Source organism: Sinohyriopsis cumingii, chromosome 14 (genome assembly GCF_028554795.1).
Source record: "Sinohyriopsis cumingii isolate HCF-2022 chromosome 14, ASM2855479v2, whole genome shotgun sequence".
NCBI classification, from domain to species: Eukaryota; Metazoa; Mollusca; class Bivalvia; order Unionida; family Unionidae; genus Sinohyriopsis; species Sinohyriopsis cumingii.
Genome location: NC_142974.1, coordinates 2,203,448 through 2,220,446, shown reverse-complemented (window position 1 = coordinate 2,220,446; position 16,999 = coordinate 2,203,448). Strand labels below are relative to the sequence as shown.

Below are 16,999 nucleotides of genomic sequence, written 5' to 3'. Positions count from 1 at the left end.
TTAGTTTATGACCTTAGATACGTAGTACCATTAACACGTTTATTACTTGTCCTTGTTATTTTTTCTATCTTACGTGTCCTTGTTATTTTAGCCATCAATGACACGTAAGACAGCTAAACTAACAATGGCACGTAAGATCGCTAAAATAACAAGGACACGCAGGATGACGCGAAATTTCAATTTTATGTAGACCAAAAACGACAATTCTATTTGAAACTGATGTAGAGCGCGCGACTGAATTAAAAGGTCGATGAACGGAGCTAAGAGCGCATGAAAATTATTACTGTGTATTGATAAATCAGCGGTTGTGAACTTATTTTGCAATAAATCGTAAATACAATTATATTGCATCATTTAATGTCTTTTATATCAGCCATTAGGTAGCTTAACAAAAAGGTTACTGCATTAGTAAGGAAAATTATGAGTTCGTTTTTTTCAGGAAAATGCCGCACTCTGCAAGGTCTTGCAGTATTTTTCAGAAAGACTCGTTATGATTTTCTCATACAAACGCATTAACCTATAAATACAACATACAAATGCATATAGTTTGCGTTTTCAGCGAATAAGATTGGTTACAGGAAACTGTGTACTACAAAACTCAATCACCTTTTCACTTCGCTACCCAGTGTCTGCAAAAAATATAGCTAGGTAGCGATTTTTGCAAATTGACAATTAGCTTTCTTGTTTGGTTAGCTCGGGATAATTCACTTCTTTTAAACTTTTAGTTGCATTCATTAAATAAACAACGTCACATTTATTATTTAAAGAAAGTAAAACTCTGCAAACATAGTAAGATTAACATCTTAGACATCGCACGAGGAGCCACACAATCACCGTCGAGTATACTGAAAATAGAATAGGCGAAAAGCCTAGCCAGATAGAGGCAATTCAACCAGTTAAATGTATTTACTGTTGATTTACGTCATTGTTGTGCTTTACTCTTTTATAGACCTTATGAGTCTCCTTATGCTCCATCTCTCTCTCTCTCTCTCTCTCTCTCTCTCTCATAGTTGGTCTATTTCTTTGTTCGTACATAGACATTTTTGTTTCCTATAGGTGAAGCTTAGCTCTGCATGCTTTTCGCGCGTTTTCTCGCGTAGCTTGGTCTAAATGCTTGGTCAGCATCATCTAGGTTACCTGGTGTAAGTTAAAGTTTAAGGTTACGTTCTGTTAAAATTCCTTCTTTTCTCGCATTATACACACAGAGTGGGAGAGAGAGAGAGAGAGAGAGAGAGACAGACAGACAGAGAATGACAGAGACAGAGAGACAGTAACACTGACCTGATGACATCCAAGTACGTGAGAGAGAAAGAGGAGGGAGTAGTGGTTGGAAAGAGACTGACGATAAGAATATTTTATCGTCCTTTCCTCTTAGACAGAGAATGTTAGGAATCAATTGAATCGATTGAAGTAAAACTACTCTGCTGGCTGACAAATCAACAAGGTGAAACAGAAACAGTGCTTGTTAGCAGCCTATTTTTATTTTTAAACATAATCTTATGTTTGAACCTTTTGTTTTGTTAAAAACCAAAAGGAAACAGTATACAGTAAGTGTTACATCAAGCCGAGAAGTTTAGAGTCTAACTCTCGTGTCCCGAAGGGCAATTGCAACCGTGTGTCTTTAGTTGTAGACGTTAAGTATGCTTAAAATGTTGTGTGCTTAATTTTGCCATGCTTTGTAAGTGGTAAACAGTTGGTTATGTCATTCCTATATTAATATCAGTCACTCGAATCCATTTGATATCGGTTCAGATATAATTCAAGAGAAATTGTTTATTTAAATCATTCGTTGTAATTACGAATTGCTCATTGACAATTGGATTATACCATTATTTTGGAATTATAAAGTACCCATTCAAAGGCATCAGTGTGGTACATCATGACATTCAGTACTATTGGCACAACAAATCTATTTGTACATCAGGACATTAAAAGACTATTGGAATTCATTCATAACATCCTATACTGTTGGACTTGTGATATGTGATTTAGGATTATATTCAATTTTATTCACAATTATGTAAGTGTGTCTTAATGTAAGTGTGTCTTAATGTAACTGTGTATTATGTCTTAATGTAACTGTGTCTTAATGTAGCTGTCTCTTAAAGTTTTATTTTAAACTTCTTCTGTCTATTAAATTGAGCCACTGTTGTGGCCTAAGTGATTAGAGCGTCAGCTTTATAAAAACGAAACCCACCTAACTTTAAAACTCATGTTATATTTAATATATTCAGTAAAGATTGTTTATGACGATCTAGGATTAAAAAAAGTTTCTTTTGTTTTAGCGACTGATTTAAAATTTACTGACCATACTCCTAACTAGTATATATTCCAGAGGATTTATTATATTGTTCCTTTTAAGAATGTGTAGTTCGTTGTAGCGTTTGATTCGTGCAGTCCGCATGAAAAAAGCAAATTCAGTTTATATCACCTGACAGATTAACACTAAGCCAGATAAAACTAATCCCATGGCATGACTACCGGGGCCCTTCTAATTTCCGATTGGACTCCTACTGCATTCTAAACAAAGTTCCCATCTACTTGTCAAACCTAAATTTCATTTGTTCGACAAAACTTCAATCGCGCTGATAAAATAAGGTATTTTATTTTCAAGTTGTTGAAAGACTAGTAAATTATTAAGACTTTTGACTTGGTTGTAGTTTATTAAATGACGATCTTTGAAAAAAATCACTTGTCATCTAGCAACAGACGTTCATGTAGTGAACCGGAAACTTTTTTGTTTTAGACTGCACAAAATATGTTACCCTCAGAAATCAAGCAATAGCGATAGTGCCACATATTACTGACAAAAGTTAGTTATTGGTTGAGGTTGACGAGGAGGACTTAAAGGCGGTCCATGAGTTCAGATATACAACTTATAAATTTGCCTGTTCGGTTATTTCATTTTCGCTTCATTTGTTAAATCTACGGCTAAGTATTTGTGTATTATAAATATGCACCACCTGAGCTGAAGTTACACGTTCTTTATATATCACGTCCAATCTTTACATGCCAAGATCTTTATACTTTTTTCTTCTTTCACATTTATTGTTTTGCGAGTATAGTATTTCTCCAGTAAACACTCATCAGCTGCTTTCGCACATTATAACGCTATAGTGTATAGAATTTTATAACAATGTTGCGTATATAATTTTATAGCAATATTATATGTACAATTGTATAACAATATTTTATCTACAATTTATAACAATATTGTATGTACAATTTTATTACAATATTGTATATAAAATTTGAATGCAATATTGTATGCGCAATATTATTTTAATATAATGTTTCCAAGAATATGCCTTCACTAATCGTATCAGCCGCATTATTAAAATAAATATTAATGCTAAGGAGGAGAGAGCTTGAAATAAGGCATATACCTCTTTGGTCAATCCTCTATATCTCTTGCTTGAGTTTGTGTACACTCCACGACGACTTCTGTAAACAAATATCACATACCTACCATTCTATCGAAAGCTGTACTTTTTGTGTACAAAGTGGAGCATGTAGCCAGTGAATGCTGGGGGACAGATTCTTGGATTTTCAATAAATCGTGCTTCGTTAGCTTTAACATACATGTAATTCTACCGGAGCTAGGACAAAAATACCATTGTTTAAGGCATAACACTGCATGTACTCATTTATCGTCTAAATCTGCTGATTTTGGGTATTAACGGAGTTTGTTCTTAAAACTGAAAAAAGCCGTAGTTTTACGCATTCTATCCATGCATAACGGAAACCAGCTAGATCCAGTCCACTGGGTTCCGGAGCTGTTCAAGCAGTCAATGCAACCGGTGCAGTGATGTGTGGCTGCGTAACGGAATTAAGGCTACCATACGTACACAATAAGTTCTTAACTACATACTCAATCATTGTAATATGAAGAATATAGGCCAAATGCAAGATTTTGTGTTGTTGATGTGTTATAAGGGATCAAATGTAGTGCATCGCCTATTCTGTATCGGTGGTATGATAAAATGAAAAGACCGATCAAAAAAAGACATATTTTTAAAAGCAATTATAAACAAGACAAATGTACATGTAGAAGCGTATCTTTGCTAGGCAATGCTCCAGTGCTCTATTCACTGAGTGATGGTTTCAAATTAAAGAGATTCAGTTAAATTTAGATTGACATCCCCCAAAAGTAATTATACACTATTTTTAGGATCAAACTTCCTTAGCAGTGTTACTGACATTGAAAGTAACGTGTTATTCATTACGAAATACAATACAAATACAATTTCTATCGCTTATTTTGCAAGTGTTGATCTTTCTTTTTTCCATTTGATTACAACTACATTTATTTCATTATTTTTTTCTCCCATACATTAGTTATGAAAGGATGACAAAATTATGGTGAGCAATGTTACCAAACGAAGTAATTCTGGAAGAATATTATGTGATATGAAATTGTGTGCTGATAACTTGACTCTGTATGTTTGACCACTTAATTTCTTCGCTTGTGCTATCGTTTTTACGTGATAAAATATATGGATTTTTTTAAAACATCCCAGTGATATTAAATGAGAAAACTGCCATTTTGAACAGTATCAGTCTTCAAGTACAGCCAGGTTGTAGATTACGTTATCTGCTTCGTGCGACAAAGGCTGTATCCTTAAATCGTGACTAGCATTATCTCCAGATGAACCATCCCATTTGCGAAGCATATAATTCAAACAACCCAGAATATGGTCATTGACTGAATTATACGAACTAGAATGAGGATTGCTGTGCTTGTCGCTTCTTTGTGCATTCTTGCAGGTTCGCAAAAACATTTTAGCATTTTTGCTTGTTTTAATTTTCTTAGCTTTATGTGTTTGTCTCGATGTGATGGCAGAAGGGTACATATTATTTTGCTGCTTTGCTTCATATATATATATATATATATATATATATATATATATATATATATATATATATATATATATATATATATATATATATATTAGCACCTTATTGTCATTACGTGCCATTATAATAATTCTTTTTCCCCATTTAGACCTAGTATGACTGTGTTAGAAACATTACAGCAGCGGTTCGCAGTCAGTGTTTTATTTAATTTATGAGCATTTGTCTCGACAAGCTGTAATGCATTACTGTAAATCTTATTTGTAGCGAATATAGTTGTTTACATTTCGTTCTGTGTTGGGAATATTTTCTTGAGCAATAATTTACACTTATTCATTTTGAATGACTTTGTAAAGACAGATCACGAGGGATTCTCCATGGACAACTATATATATATATATATATATATATATATATATATATATATATATATATATGAGAGAGAGGGAGAGAGGATATTCAGTGTGGTTATGCAACAGTTTGATGTGTCAACTTTCGTGTGTTAGGGAAGTAGTGTGGATTTCACAGCACTGATTGCTAGATGATACAATGTTCATATGGTTAGCAAACCAAAGAACAGACAGACACTATGAAAATAAAAGAGATCCAAATGATTGTGTATCTCTTGCATTTTTTTACAATTTACACAACCAAATGCATCCTTTGTCATGATGACTTGCTTAAAGTTGAAATATCGATATAAAATTAAATGAGAAGAGATTGATATTTGTAAAATAATATGTGCCGATAAAAATGTACTTTTGCTGTACAGTTTACTCGAACCGAATTCATGAAATATACAGCTGAAGTAAGTGAAGTCTTAGATTGTCCTAAATTTTCGACCTCATTACTTTCCCTGACTTGGGTTGGCTTTAAAGTTTTTGATGAGAATTGTTCTAGAACGAATTGTACATTCATTATTGTATATTTGATTTGATGACACGGTTATTTTAAGTAAATATAATGGTTTTCATGCAGCGAAGGATCACCACTTTCAAAGAAAAAAAGACAAAAAGGCAGTGTAGTTTTTATTTTTATTTCTTGAGGGTATAAAAGGCATGAATTAAAAAGAGCGATTGAACATTGTTCAGTCTCGACGTGTCTATACTAGAATTGCTAGAACCGCTGAAAGTTTGAATCGATGATCACTAATCCTAATCGTAATCCTAATCCAAATGTTGAGAAAGGAAAATATATACTTTTACTGTGAGATGCTGTTTTAGATCAACGAGAGAGAGAGAGAGAGAGAGAGAGAGTATTTACAAATTTTAAAAAAAATGGGTTCAGGAATGAAAAGTAATATAGCACATCCTTTGGTGTGTATGTTACTTTTAATATGTTAACAATGTAAAACAGACTTGATTATTCATTTAAATTCACATAATACACGACAAAAGTCTATTATGAGATAAGGGGTTATATTTAAACGAGTGAATATTATTCAATTTACCGCGGTTTTTTTTTTCTGGTGATAGGTATCACGGTAGTTTTTCAATGTACTGGTAGTTTCTGTTAGTAATTTACATATGGAATTTCCCCAGTAACCTCGTTACGAATTTAATGATATTAACAGCACGTTTTCTTTTTACATAACAAAATAATTGAACAAATATTCAGTGCGATTTGATACAAAACAGTTGTAGTTTCACAAACTAATTTTTAATATTACAAATATGCTTATATTCGTGATCCATTAATCACATGTTTGACACGTGCCACATACGCCAACTTGGTGGTTAAAAGAGATTTTGTGAAAGATATTCAGTTAAAATCCAAATTTTGGGAAACATTTTGTATTAAAAACAAAAATAAGTATCGGTGTTTAGTTATTATTTAACGTGTATTAATGTGTCTAGGACAAGTATTCATATGTAACACCGCACATTGCTCTTAACTTTCCAGTTGTTTTATATTTGTAGCTAAAGCAATTTCATGATTCAGCTAAATAAATTTTCATTTGTCTCTCTATATCTATCTATATCTCTCTCTGTGATAAAAATCTTGCCCATGCGTTGGCATCCCACACAAAGTTTCCACGTCTATTATATCAACAGCATATCTATTAAATTGTAGGCTTTGGTATCAAGATTTTCTATTATATGAAAAGAGTAGTGTAAGTTTACTTTAGTTAAAGTTTTTACATTACAAACTATGTCAAAATTAGCAAATTCATCTACTATAAGAAACGGCCCATTTAATTGTTTTTTATTTTTTTTTGGGGGGGGGCTGCGATTATCGTTTTACTGAGATAATTTTTTTCTTATTTTATCTCACGATAATTATTTTTAAATACTATAATGTATATGATATAGTGTTATTTAACTATAAATCAGAGCAAAATATTTTTTTCCAGATATTGATTGATAGAAGTTAATCATAATAGTGTCAGTCCCCTGTCTCAGGACATTAAATTGTAGGTCTTTAATACTGTTACGGAATTATGTATCATCTATTGAATTTATAATATAACTGTTATTGCAGCAGAGAGGGTGAACAGACTCTAATTGACTTATCTGTCAAATCGCAAAATAAGCCTTCCTTGAAAATAGCAAAAACTCTAATTGACTCACTCTCGAATCGCAAAAATAAGCCTTCCTGAAAATCACAAAAATTAGCGGCTGTGACTGGAGGGTGGGGTGGGGGTGGGGCGAGACAGCGTCTTCGTTATTGCTATCAATTAAAAAAGTTATATCAAATAATAAAATAGGAGAAACTTATACAACACGTCTAGCTCGAGAGCAAATAGAAGCAATTAATAAATATCTATGTTAAGGAAAAACTACAAGCAAGAAAAGAATCTCAAGTTGAATATGCGGAAGGCACAACAATTATTTAGACCTGTTACAAAAGCTACAGAGGGAGTTAAGACAGTCATTAGAGAGGGTCTTCTTCCATCAGTCAAACAAACGGCTGACACAAATTACAAAGATAGCTGCAGCTCAGCCTCAACCATTTCCTCAACTTGAAGATGAAGATGAAGTAACACTTGAAGGTGCTGTTTGTGATAAACCAAAAAAGGGAAAAGGAGGAGTTGATTTCAGGGAAAAATTTACTAAAGAGAGAGTATACGAGAACCACAAAAACATAAATTGAAAAATAGACAGGAAAAAGCCAAGTTTGGTGAGTTTCCTGCTGAAATTTATCATTCAAGAGATAATTTTTTAAAACCCAAATACGCTAAAAAGGTAGATAGTGAAACATGGAACGATTGGGTGTTTAAAATAAATCAAAATCTTGATCATATAGACAAAGAAAATACTGATTATAAAATTTATTTAGAAGGAGAAAAAGTTATAATAAAACACTAAAAGAACAAAAACAACAAGAAAAAGAACAGAAAGGAAAACAAATGGAACAAAAACAAAGAACAAAAAATTTGCAGCGACAACCTCCTAAGCAAGAGCCTTTCTATCAATTTCCTCCACCATTGCAACAAACGGAAGAAGAATATTTTCCGGAAGAAGAAGAAACGTGCTACTGATAGCGGGTTTACTACAAGAAGTGGTCATGTTACATGTATTCTGAAGTCTATCCCTCTTGACAAATCAAGGGACACCGATAACTCTATCAACCGCGTTACATATCCGCAGCAGAGTTATCGCTGTTGATTTTGTCAAACACTATGTAATATAACAAAATGAAATCCATTTTCATACTTGTGTGAAAACGCTGATTTTGTATTTTATCTGCAACACGTTGTACCCCTTGCGAGTGAATACCGAAATACCTGCCAGCCGCGGTCATTGACTGAAATATTATTTATTCACCGGTTTAAATATTTAGGGATTTAACTGCCTTCCTTGCAGGAGTTTTACATCTACCAGAATTACCACGTGCAGATTCTCTCTCTGTGGAATAGCTTGAGGGTTGTGTAAAGAGTTATTGAGTTTTTATCCGTCAATATGATCGACCACAAGACCGTCTTTGATGACCCAAAAGAAACATTCGAATATAAATTTATGACAGACATACCTCTTCCCCTCGGCCGTAAATCTAAGATAATCAGTATTATTAACAATACCGACTGGCCTTTTCCGCTGACAGTGTCTAACTACACCATCACGAGATGCTTCATAATTTTTGATGATAGGATGTCAGACAAATTCGTTTTGCTCCATTTTATATATAATATTATCTGTCTAAATTATAATTTGTCTTTACAAATCTTGCTATATAATCTTCAGGGTTTCTTATAACTTTATCAAGAGCAGAGTCTTTGACGTTTTAATATTTTTTTTATCATAATACCGCTTTGGTTCTCTATATCTTTTACCACAACATTGCACACACAACTGCGCTTTCTCCATGACTCCAACACCACACTGTAAGCAAGGTTTTGGACCAAGACTCCCTCTCCTTACACTTTGCAAATACTGTCCGCAGAATTCACTTACGCAAAAATTGTTATAAGGAGTTGAAGACCCTATCATCAACCACTTGCAATGATTCCTTATTTGAGTCATTATATATAATGTTGTTTATTTGAATATTTGTCTAAAATATAATATGGAGGAGATTATCCAAAATCGAGCCCTGGAAAACTTCGTTTCCTGAATCCAGATTCGATCTTGACAGAAGAACTCCTGACTTGCGGAGGCGAGCTTTCATTGATCCGATGAATAATCTGATTAATAAGATTCGGAATGCTAAAAAAGAATTTCGTGATGATGGGGCATCTCACACGTGGTCGACATACAAAATTATACGCAACACCAGAGGTGTCGACGATGTCATCGATAACAGTGTCAATGAAATCATTGATACTACAATGAACGATGAGTAGGCGAAAAAGATTATTGATTATCTCAACGATCAAAGATATTTTTTCGGAATAAAGTTTATTGTACTAGCAGAAACAGATTCCGCTGAGTGGATTATCCGTGACAACCGTGATCCAGTTTTTCATAATGGAAAAACCCCTGTGCTAAGTAAAATTCCAAGCCAGTAATGCTGACTTTTATTTATAAACCATATCACGAACGAGCGTATCCTATGACCGTGGTTATTTATGGACTTTTTCAGCTAAATGATAATCCCAACATTAATGATCTTGCGCCAATGAGATTTTCAAAGCTGAATTGTGTAGCCGAACGAGTAATCGAACATTTTACAATGCGATGCGTGGAAAAGGGTTAACGGATCTACGACGTGAAAAAATAAACAAATAGGCTGAATTAGTTAAGGATACCGGAGCTACAATAAATGATGTCGCCGAGTTAGGAAATAAATTAAATTTTCCAATAACGAAGGAGGAGCCCAAATTGAAATTATTGATCATAATCCGCACACGTGGACTAACGCAGTAACAATATTTCCACGAGATCGACCGTAAGATTTTACCCCCAAGAGAACTCTGGAAGAGACATGTTTGATTTTATTCACGAAATAAGTAAAAACGATCATGTATCAGTATGGCTATTTAAGAGTTCAGATGATGAAAAATATGACAAAGTTGAACGACGTAACGGCGAAATATATCGTAAAGAATCTCTTCATGAAGAAATGAAAAATCTTGGGCAGACATTTTCAACAGAGAATATTGAGCAATTGTTGAATAATTCTTTTACAGATCCATCTGTTCAGCTCACTTTGCAAGAGAGAAACATTTGTAGAAGCCAATGATTTGAATTTCTCGAAGACGTCCATCTAAGTTGCTGTGAATACGGACACGGTGGATTGTGGAATACTAAGTATAAGTACAGGACGTTATCTCGGTTGCTATGGTCGCGTGTTATCCGGGACGTTTTCTTGGTCACGGAGAGTGTTCTGGATATTTTAAAAGGTTTGGACACCCCACACACGAGATGACTAGAGTATGGATAAATGGACCACTACCCGATTTTACTCTGACCGGATTCGCTCCTATTGTATCATTTGAATTAGCTAAAGGTCTTCATCCGATCTGTTATGTTTGGTTTGGTAGGCAGTTTTCAGAAAACAGTTGGGCACCAATAGTTTTATTACGATATATGCTCGATGCAGCGATGTTGATATCGTTGATTGTAGGTGAAACAATTATATCATACCGTCCTCAGAAAGAAGTTTGGTTACCACCACAGAAAAGTTCTGATGATAAAACCTCAAATGATCTCGGTAGAAGAATAATCAGTAAATTTACCCAAGGCGTGGCATATGATCATAAACGACATTATGCACAATTAATTCTAGATTATGCTGAAAATGATTTTATTATTGCCGATGCAACAAAGAGAGATATATTTGTAAGTCGACAAAACGGCAATCATGTACTTATCATAGCTTTTTTCGATGGAAGGGAGACGCATAGACTCCTGGTTGAATGGGAGAGAAATATATTCCAACAATTATTATTTGGGATGAGATATGTACAGTGTCGCTAGATCCATTAAAAATATTTCTCGATTGACTGTTATTGAAAAATACAGCTGTGATCATGTGCGGTGATCATGGTCAACCATCACCGTTTGTTGGGTTATCTCCGCATGAATGGCTAACGAATTTTGTGGATTGTTATGAAGAAGTAACTGATGATCATATATCTCTTGATGTAGAATTAAGGGAGTTTAAGAAATTAATCAGACTACAACTGAACAAAATTCAATGTGAAATAATGCGTAAAATAATTTCAGAAACTTCTATGAACGATTCTCTGCATGTGTGGAGACCAAATGATTTAATGGTGGCAAGAAGAGAGACAGTTCGTGATTTAACAGCGATTATTTCAGTTACATAAAGAAAGAAATTCAGATCTACGTGTACCATTGTGTTATAGACCAGCTGATGCACGAAGACAAAATATCGACGTTGATATACCAGGACAGACTCTGAAACAGAATCTCGTATTAAATGATGTTGTTTTGGTTGATGCCAGTGTTGTTGAGGATACGCTGAGCGCGGATAAGACTCAATGGACACTAGTATACGCGATGACAATTCACTCATCTCAGGGGTTGACCATCTCTGATACTCGAGTTTGGATTGTCGATGATCGTGTAGAGTGGTCAAACTTAGTTTATCTCGCAGTGTCTCTAGTCAGACGAATATCTCAACTGCGGAGAATTGTCATAGACGTTACAGAAACCATCAGTGCTGTCCTCGATAGTGATATAGTAAGAAAGAAATTTGCTGGTTATAAACGATGTGACAAAACTACAAACACGACTTTGATCTCGATGTTGAATTTGTCATAGCCCTGAAACAGCAGCAGAATAATCCTTGTGCGAGCTGTAATTGTATAATGTTGTGTGAGTACTCGAGCAATAATCCAAAACAATTTACCGTGGATGGAAAAGATAGTAGTCTTGGTTATACACGCGAAAATGTGATGCTAACCTGTCTTGAATGTTATTGACTCAGAGGTACTAGATAAGTGATCGCGGTGGTAATTGTGTATCTTCAGGAATTACTTGTAATTGTTCACGTGTAAATCCAGGTTCAGGAGCAGTTGAATCTAGTCTGTAGATTGCAGGTCTACCTGCGGATCTTACCACACTGGAAATGATATGTGTCGTAATACTCCAGATAGAATCAGTCGCTCTTTTTTAACCACCTTCAGGTTCACCGGGTTCATATAAATATCTTACAGTCACATTACCTAATACTGGTTGTTTTGAAAAATCACGTCGTTGTACGGGTATATGCTTTTTTTTTATTACGCTAATATATTTCATAGAAGTTGCACGAGTAATTTCATTATTGAATGCAGCTATCACACTTGATAATCTTGCAACCCATTCGCGAGATCTTTTGTCCTGAATTATTTTCTTCGCATACTGATATCCAAATAACCGCTCAGCAAGTGTTTGACTAAATCGTTCAACAATTGCCTGATCACGATGAATTGCAATGTGTCCTCTCGTATGTTGACGTTATGTTGCTTAATCAGCGATGATACTGCGCCTTGAAATCCTTTGCAAGGATCAACCTATAGTAATTGTGGATAACGTAGACTACCACGTCGAAAAATTCCTTCAAACACAGAAGCTACTTCAGTTGCTGTCTTTGTTGATAACGGCTCTGATTGTTTATATCTACTTGCAGCATCAACGAAAGTTAACACGTATTTGTACTTTAATCGACGTCTACCAATTTTGATAGTATCATGTGGTAAAAATAAAATATCATCCTGATGAACTTCATTAGGAACGCTAACATCAATATGTGCGTACTGAATTGTTTTAGGTGGTGGTAAATAAATTAGCCATATTGCCTGTCGTGCTAACCATTTTTCAGTAGTAGAACGTTCGACACCTGCTGCTTTAGCGAGTTTACTACTCGCTGCTCTACCCTTCAAATATCCCCTTCGACTATAATAAATCGACTCCATTATAATAATAATCGGTTGATTAATTACCGGCTCCTAATGGTAGTTTACATTTCGTTGCAGATTTTACTAACCAATTAGCTAATGATTCTTTGAGAGATTTATTTTTATGGAATTTAGCGCATGAATTAATTTCACATCTGCAATGTGTGATTTGATTTTTATATAGATAAATGTATCTTTTGAAAATTTTAAATGCTTGTTAGATTTTACATGATCTTGCTACTTAATTTCAAAACCTTTGACGTAGCAATATAATTGTGGTATAATCAGAAATACCGCGGTATACCGAGGTAAAAAAAAATCGTGTTATCCAGCTGTAGAGGTTAACGCGTACTTTTCATCGTGTTTAATACTTGCAGTTTGCTGTCAGTGAGTTATTGTTGGTACGCTTGACCATAACTAGCATGAAATGTAATTATGTTCTAATCGTGACATAAATATTTTATTTCCTTCATTTAGTTCAGTTTTCATAAACGCAAATATTTAATTTAACAGATAAATATTTGAACCAGAACATTGAACATTATTCTTTATTTATTTTGCATCTGCGACCACACACGTTATCGAGAACCAATGGTGGTAGCGGAAGTTGATAATGTTTTTGATGATGACGATGATGTTCATAATAATCGTGAAACTGGTACCGTCGATAAGGAAAAACTTCAGCGCATCTCAGCCGTTTAATTTCTATTCAAGAAATGTGAACATTAGGGTTGATATATATGCCCCATCTCCTAATCCATACAACAATCAGCTGTTACACCCAACGGGATAAAATCTATGTCTTATTTTAATGACCACAGGGGCTACAGAGTTTGTGAATGTTTTTCTATATGATTTTAGTGTGTGTACATGGCCAGGATACGTCATGCTGGGTCAACAGGCTATGTCATGACCATGGTTTCACGTGTTCGGGTGACCAGGATCCGGCCTGCTTAAACCATCACTGCACATGCTTAACCACCCATAGTAAGAATGGAGCACTTGTTTTAAAAAATTACAACAGTCAATTTGTCATGGAATTTATTTTCTCTCTTATCACATGGTTGTCATTATTTTGTTAATTTCAACAATGGAGAAACTAATCAGACTCTATTAAATAAACTAATCCTAACACACATAATTAGAACTATTAATCACCTGCCAGTGTCCATGTTATTTCATTTTAGCTTAAATTTTCCTGGCGGCATATATCTTCTTCGTACCAATCAGTTGTTAATTATTTAGCGAATTATTTTCCTCGACATAAAGATTGTTTATTTATTTATTTATTTATTATTTATTTATTTATTTATTGGAGTGTTATCCTAATCTTAATATAAATTAATATATAAATAATGTAAACAGAATAGTCTGGCATGTTGTTAAAACACTATATTTCCTGGAGAAGGTCATTCGTTCTGATAAGAACAACACAAAGCCAGATCTGCCGTCAGCTATCAGTTGTTCATTATAGTAATGGTATCAGTTGTTCATTCTACTAATGAAATCAGTTGTTCATTCTAGTAATAATTTCAGTTGTTCATTCTAGTAATGATATCAGTTATTCATTCTAGTAATGATATCAGTTATTCATTCTAGTAATGATATCAGTTGTTCATTCTAGTAATGATTTCAAATAACAACTTAACCCTGCTCTGTCTACATAGAATAGGACAGCCGGACTGGATCTAGACAGTTCGCTTATTGAAGAGTGTTATTGCATGGCTAAAAACAGGTGTCTTCATTATTAGCGTGTTGTTGCATCGTTAAAAACAGGCGTCTTCATTATCAGCGTATTGTTGCATAGTTAAAACCAGGTGTCTTTAAGATCAGCATGTAATTGCATTTTTAAAAGCAGGCGTCTTCATTATCAGCGTGATATTACATGGTTAAAAGCAGGTGTCTTCGTTATCAGCGTGTTATTGCATGGTTAAAAGCACGTGTCTTCATTATCAGCGTGTTACTGCATGGTTAAAAGCAGGCGTCTTCATTATCAGCGTGATATTACATGGTTAAAAGCAGGTGTCTTCGTTATCAGCGTGTTATTGCATGGTTAAAAGCACGTGTCTTCGTTATCAGCGTATTATAGCATGGTTAAAAGCACGTGTCTTCGTTATCATCGTGTTATTACATGGTTAAAAACACGTGTCTTCACTTTGTCCTTACGATTAATCTCTCTCCTTCCTCAGATTGCACACATACACCAGACTGCCGTGACATCGGCGCCTGTCGGGACGTTCGTCATCGTGAAGTTTGCTACCACGGCAAGTGCCACTGTGCAGATCTTTCAGATGTGATTGGTGGAATATTTGATAATATCGTAGGATAAATAGATGGAGACCATTCAAATTCAAACCACTCGTACGAAAGGAAGAGAAAAATTTTCTCATCAAATTTACTCGTATCATAGTTTGCTCATAGTCATGATCGTAAGCAATTCAGTTAGAATTTCTTTCGTGATGAAGCTGTTAGAAAAAAAAAAAGTAAAGTATATGTGAAAGACTTTGGCTGTCTCTAATATTTTTTGTCGCCGCACAGATGCAACGATGTATACCATAGACGCACAAGAAAATGGGTAGGGAACGCTTGAATGATGTATATCATTCACAACGAGAAAAACAAATACCAAAAACAGGGTAGACACACAAGAAAATGGGTAGGGAACGCTTGAATGATGTATAGCTTTCGCAACGATAAAAACAAATACCAATAATAGGGTAGACACATACGAAAGTAGGTAGGGCACGCTTGAATGGTGTATACAATTCACAACGAGAAAACAAATATCAATAGTAGGATAGACGCACACAGGGTAGACACACATGTAGACGCTTAAAAAAATTGGGTACAGTACACTCCATGGATAAGCTCATTGCCAAATGTTCAGAGAAAAGTTTCTTTTTGTTAAAAAAAATCTGAAAAACGTTTTTAAAGTACGTACAAATTTAAGTACACTGGCTCACGAAAGAAACACATAATTTTGAAATTTGTATTTCTTCTCACAAAATTCTTCTTTTTTCTGTTACTTTGTGTAATCGTTCTTCTTCCAAAATTAACATGAAAAAACAAACTTACATGTTCCCTTCTGAGAGTAAAATACACCAGGTCTTGGACCGTTATCAGTGACTGCCGCTTGCACGACCAGCAATTCAAGAAAGGCAAATGCACGTGCAGCACGAATGGTCTCAGTTTCATAGCAAGGTTTCAACCAAAATCTTAATGGTCGACATTACAGGCCGGTTGTTGAAGGTTGGCAGAGTTACAATGAAAATGCCGAGGTTCCTTAGAGATCTGAGAGAACGGTCATTTGTGAAGTTGTTGGCTGGAAAAAGTAGCGAAACGTTGCTCGCATACTTGGTATAAACCAGTCATTTATATTATGCAGGTTGCAAATATGGTCCAAACTACATGAGTTGCATGGTATTGCCCAAAAGGTTGTTAAGTTGGATTAATGACGCTAGTACAAGACAAAAGGAAACAGCTGTAATAATAATAATAATAATAATAAATAGTGGTTATTTGTAATACAGCGACTGGACCATGATACATATCCATACAACATGTGGTGAGAAAGATGTCATAGTGCGTAACAAACGAACATCGTATCAACTGGAAGTAATATACATGAAAGTAATCATTACTGCATTTTTCGAATGGGTGAGATACAAATATATAATAAACTGTAATCACACAAACGAATTTAATGTTTTGTGATATTGATCTAAAGTCTTATGTAGCAGGAGTCATTGATAAAACGGTTTCTCTAACCTTTAAGGTTTTATAGCGAACTTTGCTAAATTAGTCGGAATCATTTTGTATAAAACACCTAATTTTTTTCTAATTTGGATTTTTATATAC

The 16,999-nt window shown here is 34.6% G+C and overlaps 1 long non-coding RNA gene across 1 annotated transcript; it reads left to right on the top strand.

Annotated features, from left to right (window-relative positions):
- Positions 1–4,655: 4,655 nt before the first annotated feature.
- On the top strand, positions 4,656–15,616 carry LOC149783092 (uncharacterized). Its single transcript, XR_016413990.1, has 3 exons — positions 4,656–4,767; positions 14,003–14,128; positions 15,331–15,616. It is a non-coding gene; the product is annotated as an uncharacterized LOC149783092 (long non-coding RNA).
- Positions 15,617–16,999: the final 1,383 nt, after the last annotated feature.